We start from the raw sequence: 10387 nt of genomic DNA, 5'->3' as shown, positions 1-10387 counted from the left end.
GTGCCACAGTCCAGCCTCCAATACAGAGAACGGCAAGTGCTCGTGTGCACTCTGTTGTGGCTTAAATTCAGTGTTTATGATTTACAGGTCATTTCCAGCCTTGCTAGTAAGCTGTGCTTCAGTCCAGTATGGGGTGTTCTAGGATCCCAGTGAGTTTCCAAAGACCTCCTCCCCTAGAGGATTGAGGGTAGCAGCAGGAGACAGTAAGGAAGTCTGAAGAACTGGAAGGATGGCTGAGAGAGTATGAAAATCCCCACCATCTTGTCTTTCTTGCAGGACCTTCAACTGGGAACTATAAGTAGGAATCACTTGAGTATTGGCATTCGTTATGATACATTGTATATGTTCTTGTGGGACAAGGGAAGCAGACTTTAGATCTGGTTCTTCATGACCTTAGCCTTGTTGATTTTAACAGGTTTTTTTTTATAATAAATACAATTCCAGAAGCCTATTATTTGTCTTATATGTATATCTTGACTGTAAGCCCAATGTAGCAGGAGCTATTCCTTATATGATTCTATTCAGTACTGCATATGTCTAGTAGTGCTATAGAAATGATAAATAGTAGTAATAGTAGCCCAGAGGTTTTGTATGGTGGACATACAGTAGACACATCTGGATCTATCCACATGGGCTGGGCACAGATGGAGTCATTTCTGCCATAAAGAAAAATGATTCTCCCTGTGGTCCTGAACGCACAATTCAGACCTCTCAGTAAGGGACAAGCAACATAATTCTGAGGAGCTGGGAGAGAGGAGACATTTGTTCAGCAAGAACAGAAATAGTGACCGTACATAGGTGTATTTTCTTTCTGTTATAAATGCCTGCAGCTGTTCTACCTAAACAATAAATGCAAACCCCTGGGAACACCAGCACAAGGTGTGGAGTCCTTTTTACAGCAACTCTGTCCTCTCTGCCATCGAGCAGTGCCAGTGCCCTAGGTGGTGATGATGTCAGGACATCTCTTTCTCTCTCTCCGAGCGACACAAATCACACACACCACACAAATGGCCTGAGCTCCTCAAATAAATACATACCCCCAAAAAAGGAAAATGCCCCCAGCTCTGTGCCTCACTGGCGTCGCGTCTCGTCCCTCCTGCACTCCTTTCAAAACTGCCGCCCAGCCCACTTCCAGCACCCTAAGCCACTGCCTAATGCTTCCACCGGACCTGCCGTCAAGGGTCCATTTTAACATCTACAAGACCTCTTAAATGGGGTTCACTCACACCCCTTTTTCCCCTGTAACTAGAACTGGAGGTGGCTACATATGCAAAAGGAATGCATCTGCTGTGGGTGTAGTGTGCCATTTCTAACATATCCATTCCTTTTGTTATATTATCTTTCTTTTGTCTTCTGTGGATTCTAACTTTGCATTTTCTCTTCATATGTGTATCTGATGCCAGCTCTATTTTCTGCACTTTTTTCGTACGGTTATGTAATGTGTTTTCTTCAGTATAGACTATACACGTAGGTTTTGGAATGCGGTGGGTCATAGGGGCAAAGCCCAACCTAAATCTGACCCTTCCCACAGAAATGCTGTGGGAGATCTAGGGCTGGGTCAGGCAAGCAGCAGCTGTTCAGTGGCAGGAGAAGAGCATTGGTGTGTTGACCATGTCCTCCACCTCTGCAGCTCTGGGCCTGATTGCTACTTTGAACTACACAGGGCTCTGATTAGCCAGGCCGTTCAAAGCAGCAATCAGGCCAGGTGGCAGAAGAGGAGGAGGAGAACATGGCCAGAGGCACCACTGCTCCATCTTCCTGCAGCTGATCAGGAGGATTGGAGGGGGAAGAAAAAAAGAGAGGGGGGAGAGGGAAGTAGGTCAGGGGAAGAGAGAGGGAGGCAGTGGGGTAGGGCAAAGGGAAAGAGATGGGGAGAGAGAAGAAAGAGGGAGGGCATTGGGGGACAGAGCAGGCAGGAGGTCAGAGAGGAGGAGTGGGGAGGGAGTGGAGTTTGGCTGGCTTGGCTGCTCCCCGAACCAAAAAAGCATCCCACTGCCTGATTATGAGGCCCCCTCTCTAAAGTACCCAACTCCTGCAGTCCAGGATTTCAACCAATGGATGCATATGATAAACCCCCAGAGAAGGTAATCTTTGCAATGCATTTGCTTTATAGAAACATAGAAATGACGGCAGAAGAAGACCAAACGGCCCATCCAGTCTGCCCAGCAAGCAGACTGGATGGGCCTTTAAAGTTTTAGTGTTGTTTTTTTAAATCAAAGAAGCTGGGTGGTCCAGGCTATTTGTCAAATTTATTGCAGCCTTACTTTTCCTGTTAGGTTCCTTCAGTCTCAAGAACTGGGATATTTATGAGTGCCCTCTATTAAGAGTGCCCATCTAAAAGAAACAAAATGTCGGGTGTTCTCTATAGTGGGTCCTGTTATTTGGAATTCCTTGCCACATGCATTACGTGTTATTAGTGATATACAAATTTTTCATAAACAAGTAAAGGCTTTTTTTATTCCAAGAAGCTTTTGTAGAAACTTGAATACCCAGATTATTGCAAGATTTATTTTGATTGAAAGTATTTTAATCATTTTTATATATAATGTATTATTTTTGTATTGATTATATTGTTTTTGATATGTTAAAACCCGCTTAGCACGAATGGTTCACTATAAGCGGGCTATAAATGTTTTTAAATACACACATAAATAGATAAATACATAAATTTGGAGCTCTCATGTGCTTCCCACAGTCTTGCTTTCTGTTTTCGAGATTCTGTTTTGTTTTGTGCTAGAAGTCTGTAGAGCTATATTTCTGATTTGCCTTTTTTCTTTTAAGCCACCCATACTAGTCCTTCAGAAGAAGAATCAGCCAAAAAAGCAATTGGTGAGCAAGAAGACGAAGAGTATCTGCTCAAGAGATCCAGAGATGCAAATAAACCCCTGGAGGAAAAGGAGGTACCAAAAAAAAAAAAAAGGAAGGAAAGATGCAGTTGTATTTATCTTACTGTTTTTTGGAGTACTTTTTTATGAATGCACTCGGTGGTATCATTTCTTGGAGGCCTGGTTGTGCATGAGCATGAATGATAAGTATGAGTGCAAGAGCATGCATAGATGGGTTTAGTGTATGCATGAGTTGGACAAGTTCCTGAAGGAAAAGTCCATAAACAACTATTAAGGTGGAGTTGCAGAAATCCACTTCTTATCTCTGGATAAGCAGCATGGAATCTGTCTATTCTTTGGGATCCTGCCAGGTACTTGTGACCTGGATTGGCCACTGTTGGAAACAGGATACTGGGCTTGATGGATCTTTGGTCTGACCCAGTATGACAAGTCTTATGTTCTTATGCATGAGACAGAGAATGTGAAGAAGAGGTACGACTCAAAAGGAAGGGCATATGTGATGTTTGGTTGCTTTTGTAAGAGGTAGGGCCTGGAGCAGCACTTTTAAAAAGATAGCACTACAAAGAAAGCATTATTGTCTCTTTCGAAGCAGCTTTTGTAATATGAAAGTACAGCCAATTACATTTAGACAAAAGCAGATTTTGTCACTTTTCCCTTTCATGGTATAGGAAAGAGTGAAATGGCATGAGTTGTGTGAGCTAGATTTTCTATTTTTGCCATGAGACAAAATTACTCACATAGACTACAAAGGGAGTAACACAACTGCGGCAAGGGACCTTCTGGGCACTTTTATGCAAACAATATACAGATAGTTACAAGCTATAAGCCAGTTTTGGCACACACATTGTCTGATCTCAATACTTGCTTAACTAAGGTTTCAGACTGGTTAAAATCTTAAAGCCAAGCCTCAAAAGTCAGAAGTAATTTGGTTTACTCAAACTGATCCTCTCCCTTCACCCATAATGGCAGGCTATGATATACCAGTAAAGAATATGATAACTGCCCTAGGTGTAACCTTTGATAGTCAACTCAAATTTTCTCATCACATTTCCAAGCTTTTGCAAACTTCTTATTTCTTCCTAAGGTGTATATATATCGTCTTCAACCTTTTCTTGATTGTGCTGATCTTAAAACCTTAATCCACTCACTTGTTCTCGCTAGATCAGACTATTATAATACATTATTGCATGGTCTTTCTACTGTTGAAATCAAACAAATCCAAATGTTACAGAACGCTGTCACTAAGATTATCTTCGGTAAGTCCAAATTTGACCATGTTATCCCCTTCTTGATTGAGCTACAATGACTCCCAGTGTCCCTATGCATACAATTTAAAATTGGGTGCCTAACTTTTAAAGCTTTACACTGGGGCACCCCATTATATCTCTCTTCTGTAATCTCTCCCTACAATTGATTTGTACAATGTACTCTCTACCTAGCTTGGTGCACTCTCTATCTAGATACAATCAAGCTAGGTAGAGAGTACATTGTACAAATCAACTCCTCTTTTACCTTTCATCACTCCAAATGACAGAAAAGCTTCACTAATGGCAACTTTGCTGTTTGTACCTCTGGCTGTGTATATAAAAATACCCCAAAACCTACCCCTCCCCCCAAACCTCACCCCGAATTAAAAGTGCCCCCTCTTACAGTGATATAAATAGTAAACTTGCATATTGTTCCCTACAGCGGTTCTCTCTCTCTTGTGCTCTCTCTCTTCCCTTCCTTTATTTTTGTATCACAGGCACTATTTCCACTATATTTATAGCATTTTGATGAACCTAGGTCTTAATTAGTTACTTGTTTTTATGTTAATTTTCTGCAGCTAGTTTTACTTTGTTAGCTATCTACATTAGTATCAGATTCACTAAAGGTTTTTCCCATAGACACAAAATGGGAGAAAAGCCTTAATGAATCTGGCCCTTAATTTAGGAAGTACATTGTTCTGTTTTACTAATATAATAAGTTGTGATTCAACAAGAAACAATAAACACAAACTCATGGCCTAGGTAAGAGTAAATATATTTGAGGTTCAAGACATTGGGGGCAAATAAAGAACACAAAAATATCTCGATGAATAACCTCTTGTGGACAGATTTCTAGGCACAACAGAGAATCGTAATGGAGCATCTGTGGTGCCTCCTCTTCTTCCTCTTTTGCAGTCCAAATTTCTTTTTTAAACTGTGCCAAATATCTTTTGGAACATCTCATATATCTCCTGAATGCAACTATTCAGCCAAACTAAAATATCCAGAGATATTCATCTTCTGCAGTCCAAATGTACCGGGGCTGAATTAACCCTTACTGAGGAAATTTTCAATGAAGTTTCACATGCAAAAATGGCTTGTGTGTGCATATGTGTAGCATACACTGAAACATCAGATTCTGGAAGTAGGTCACGTACGCATGAATATCTGTGTTTGTGCAGAAAATAATGTGTGAACAAAGAGGGCATGTTTGGGGGGTGCTAGGGCACGGATTGCAAGTTTACATATATTTTGCTATTTTATAAACAACATCTGTGCAAGTGTCATCAAGAATACACAAACAGGTTTTACCTGCTATTTATTAACGTTATAATTTCAAACTTGCTTTGTCTTTTTGGACCTGATGTTTCGTATGTTGGCTTCTCCAGATAAGTGAAAATAGCAGCTGGCTAGGAGGAGGTGGTCTGGGGCCACTAACTGGGAAATCATTGTCCTTGCCCAGAAGGGTATTTTTCTGGAAATATTTTTTGTCGGGTTTATCCTTCTGTCTCATACAATATTTTCTTCTGTTCTGTGAAGGAACCTTTTAGTGAATGGTACAGCATATCTGAGAGGGTGTGTATGTGTATATAGGTCTGGGATAGACTGGGTGGGTGACTAAATGGTGGAGAATTAAAGTGCAAAAGGAATATAATAAACTTATGGATACTCATGGCACAATAGTTGAGGATGTAGAGAGAACAGAGGAGGAGTAGGAGGACGTATACAGGATCAGTGCACGGTTTTTGAATAAATCAGAGGAACAAATCTTGTGTAGGTTCAGGTTCAACAAGGAAACCATACTGTACTAATATCTGCAGTTAGAGCAGGACCCATGCCCTTCCACTTGAAGAGTTCATGCCTTGCCAGTACATCTCAATATCACTACAGCCCTAGCCTTTTTGGTCATCAGCACTTTCCAGACACCTCTAGGATTCACAATTAGAATAAGCCAGTCAGCCACCACCATTTGTATTGATCAGTTCCTGGATTCATTTCTCAGAAAAACACATCACTATATATCTTTCCCTTAGAGAAGACAGCAACAACAAGTAATTATGACTGATCCTCTGTTTTAGGAGCTATCGATAGCACTCACATCCCTATAAGGCCACTTGCAGGCAACGAGACCATCTTCCACAACCTCAAGGGCTTCCACTCCCTCAAAATGCAGGTGGTCTGCGATGCCAAGCAGATCATCATGGACATTGTTCCCAGGTTTTTAGGATCCTGTCATGATGCCTACATCCTCTCACATTCAGGAATTCATGACTGTTTTCAGGAAAGTCTCATCACTGGAGGTTGGTTTCTTAGTAGGTATGTAGCTCTTACTACAGCCACACAGTAATTGACTTCTGCCCTTGTCCCTCCCAGGCATCTAGGTGGCATTACTGTTTTGACCCAGGAAGCCTGCTCCAGACTCTGCCAGGAGATAGTCTCGCTGCCTACCACCTTGGGATATCTCACTCTGCTCTTCTTTAGCTTCTCCCCTACAGGTGATAGAGGATATCCACCTCTAACCTGGCTCACGATCACACTGGCATATCCACAGACTGCAAAAGATGTCCACTAATACTAAGCCCATCAGCAGACTAGGGAAGTCATTGAGAGAATCTTTGGCCTACTCAAAACATGTTTCCACTGCCTGGACAAATCAGGGATCTCTTCTCCAGAACCCCACAAAGGCCTATAAGATCTTTCTAACTTGCTGCATGCTTTATAATCTGACCAAATCTTGAAACTTGCCTCCTCCAGAGGCACAATATGATCATCTAACAGGGCCCTGTGATGATGAGGAGGAGGAGGAGGCATATGACCTAAGTGAAGAGAAAATGCAGGAGATACATTGCCAGACTTACCAACAGACAGGGCCAGTGCAAGAGTATTTGGCACTCTAGGCAAACTTCAGTCATGCCCCCCCCTCCCCCCAACATTCTTATTGGTGACAGCTACGGCACAGCACTCTCTCCTACCAGTAATAATGGCTCTGGGACAGGATTCCCTTCTTTGGCAGTATTGGCATTGGCACAGCATCTTCCAGGCCTCACACTGGCAGGATTTTGCCACCCCCAAACCTTTGGTACTCTATGCAACCACCTAGTTTGCCTAATGGAAGCACAACCATGTCAGAGGATTGTAGAGAAAAGGAATGCTCTGATACAAAGATATTTTTAATGAGGACAATGTCATAGGGCTACCGGTGCCATTGGTCAGCCCCTGTCACATGGTAGGAGCAAAAGATGGCACTGGCCATCCAGTGCTCCTACCATGTGACAGGATCCGGCCAATGGCACGGATACCCTGTCACATGGTAAGGGCAAAGGCCATCGGTGCCATTTTGATTACTGGTAGCCGATGGCCCGAGTGCAGGAGATCGCTCCCGGACCCCCGCTGGACCACCAGGGCTTTTGGCAAGTCTTGGGGGACCCTCCTGACCCCCACAAGACTTGCCAAAAGTCCAGCGGGGGTCCGGGAGTGACCTCCTGCACTCGGACCGCCGGCTGCCAGTATTCAAAATGGTGCCGATAGCCTTTGCCCTTACTATGTCACAGGGGCTACCTGTGCCATTGGTCAGCCCCTGTCACATGGTAGGAGCACAAGATGGTGCCGGCCATCCAGTGCTCCTACCATGTGACAGGATCGGCCAATGGCACAGATACCCTGTCACATGGTAAGGGCAAAGGGCCATTGGCGCCATTTTGATTAGTGGCAGCCGACGGCCCGGGAGCAGGAGGACGGCCCGGAGTGGGAGATTGCGGGAGATCGCTCCCGGGACACCCACTGGACCACCAGGTACCTGTAAAAAGTTTTTTGGGGGGTCAGGAGGGTGGGGGAAGCTAAGGGGTTACATTTAAAGGGTCGTGGTGGGTTTAGGGGTTATTTTTGTGTGCCGTTTTTCCCGCCCTCACCCAAAACGATAAGGGAACCCCCACGATCAATATCATGGGGTTTTCCTATTGTTTTGGGGAAGCCCCCGATTTCTGACAATTTTGAAAATATCGACGATATTTTCAATCGTCCGAAGCCCGATTCACATCCCTAGTGTCAAACTCTGCACTGCTGACTCTAAAATGATGCTGAGGATGATACATTCTATTTGGGTGAAGCTAATCTGTCCAGCTGGCCCCTCAGCCCTCATTCTGGCCTGCTTATCCTTGTCCTTGCAACTGAGGTCTTGCCACTTGTGACTGAGGTCTTGTACGCTCCCGTTATCGTGGAAAACAGCATTCAGTTGACGGAAAATCTTCTTCCAGCTCAGTTCTTTCCTGTAGAATCCCACTTTCCTTGACTCCATCCCATACAAGATGTTCTGTAACTTCATTATCTCTTTGACAAGAAAGTCTACCTCCCATAGCTAGAAGTTAAGCTTCCTAAGCAGAGCTCACCTTCTTCATGACATAGTCAGTTAAGAAGATAGGCGATGAACCTTGCCCTTATAAACCCATATTCATGCATAAAAGTGAAGACAATATGCCTATAAAGGAGCAAGATTTAAGCACATAAAATTCACAGGTGAACATTTATAAAATAGCATATTTTTGCACAGAACCTGCACATGTATAAATTCACGGTGAAGAGAAGGGTGTGAGACCAGTCAATAATGCTGTTCCAAATAGAACAAAGCAACAACATTGTATAGGCGTTATTTCAAGAAAACAACTTTATATTGTAAACTTTAAATGAATGTCAAGAAGTACAGTCCCCCAGCATGGCTGTGTTTCACACAAGGGCCGCATCAGAAGGAACCCACAAAGAACAATTTCCAAAGATTGTTATCTACACAAAAAAACAAAAAATCTTAATAAAGACAGCAGCATATGTTACAGTTAACAATGAACAAGATTGGATACAAAGCACATATCCAAATCAAGAGTATTCAGCTTATAAAATTTCCAAAATGGGAGGCATTCTGTAGAACAAGAGGGTACAAAAAATAAAGTAAAAAAACAAGTTAGAAGGCCATAATAAGAAAAATTCTATGATAACAAATATAAGCCTTAAACATACCCCATGTAGATTATAGATTCGCAATTCTAAAGTATGCTGTAAAAAAATAAAACAATAATATTAGAGAAAGAGAAGATGCAAGCAAAGATGTAAGCAAAGGACGTAGCAAACCTCATAAAAATAAACAAGCCAACCATTGAAGAGGTACAGGATTTCAACAATTGGGAATATTGTTATCACGTTACCTTATGCTTTTCACACATTGTTAATTGTAAACCGGGTTGATGTGATGCCAGTCATGAAACTCGGTATAACAAAAACAATAAATAAATAAATAAATAAATAAATAAAATAAATAACTAATGTCGGGTATAGCCTAAAAAAAGGCAGTTACACGGGTAAGAAGATACGCCAAGAAGAAAGGAAGAAAATGAAATAAAGAACACAAACTAAGACTCTCAGGGAGACACCATAAATTGTACATACTAAGTTAAATGCCTGGCCCTGCTGAATGTAAAGTAGGGGGACGCCTACTGTAAAAGAGAGACCTAACTGTATTAAAAAGTTCAAGAAAGCCCACCAAAAAATCGTGGGCCAATCACAAGTGAGATAGTTAAGTCACATGAGAGAGTACGTCAGCGTTAAAAAGCCAGAGAGGTAAAGGACCTGAAAGAGAACTGATTCCAACAAGATAAATTCACTACATACATGCATATATAGTGCCTATAAAGTAGTGGCATATGCGAATATTATTCTTATACATGTGTGTAGAGTTGGTCCATACTCCATAACAGGATTACTAGATGGCTCTAGTTCATCAGAGACGGGCAGAGCTGGTCATGCTTTTGTCCTCATTGCATTCAAAGGGGGTAAAACCAGGTCCGGATCAGTTTGCCCTGAAGACTTGGAACCATGTGGTAACTCTAGTCCATAAGCTATAAATTGGGTGTAAATAAAGCAAGGCATGAGTGGGCAACTAATTATCTAAGCATAGTAACATAGTAACATAGTAATGACGGCAGAAAAAGACCAAAATGGTCCATCTAGTCTACCCAGCAAGCTTCCCAAGGAAGTAATTGCCGCTCCATGCAGGTTACCCCCATGTTTCTCTTAAGGATAGTAACTGCTGTTCTGTGCAGGTTACCCCCACGTTTCTGTTATGGGTAGTAACTGCCGCTCCGTGCAGGTTACTCCCAAGCTTTTTTATTTATTCCCATCCTCTAGCCTTTAGGGATCCACAGTGTTTATCCCATGCCCCTTTGAAATCCTTCACAGTTTTAAGTTTTGTACTCTCTTTTATTGGCCTTAAATGTTATTCTGTATAGCTGGTATACTACAATGGGATGT

The sequence above is a fragment of the Rhinatrema bivittatum genome, chromosome 9, assembly GCF_901001135.1.
Source record: "Rhinatrema bivittatum chromosome 9, aRhiBiv1.1, whole genome shotgun sequence".
NCBI lineage: Eukaryota > Metazoa > Chordata > Amphibia > Gymnophiona > Rhinatrematidae > Rhinatrema > Rhinatrema bivittatum.
Note: the sequence above shows the minus strand (reverse complement) of the source record.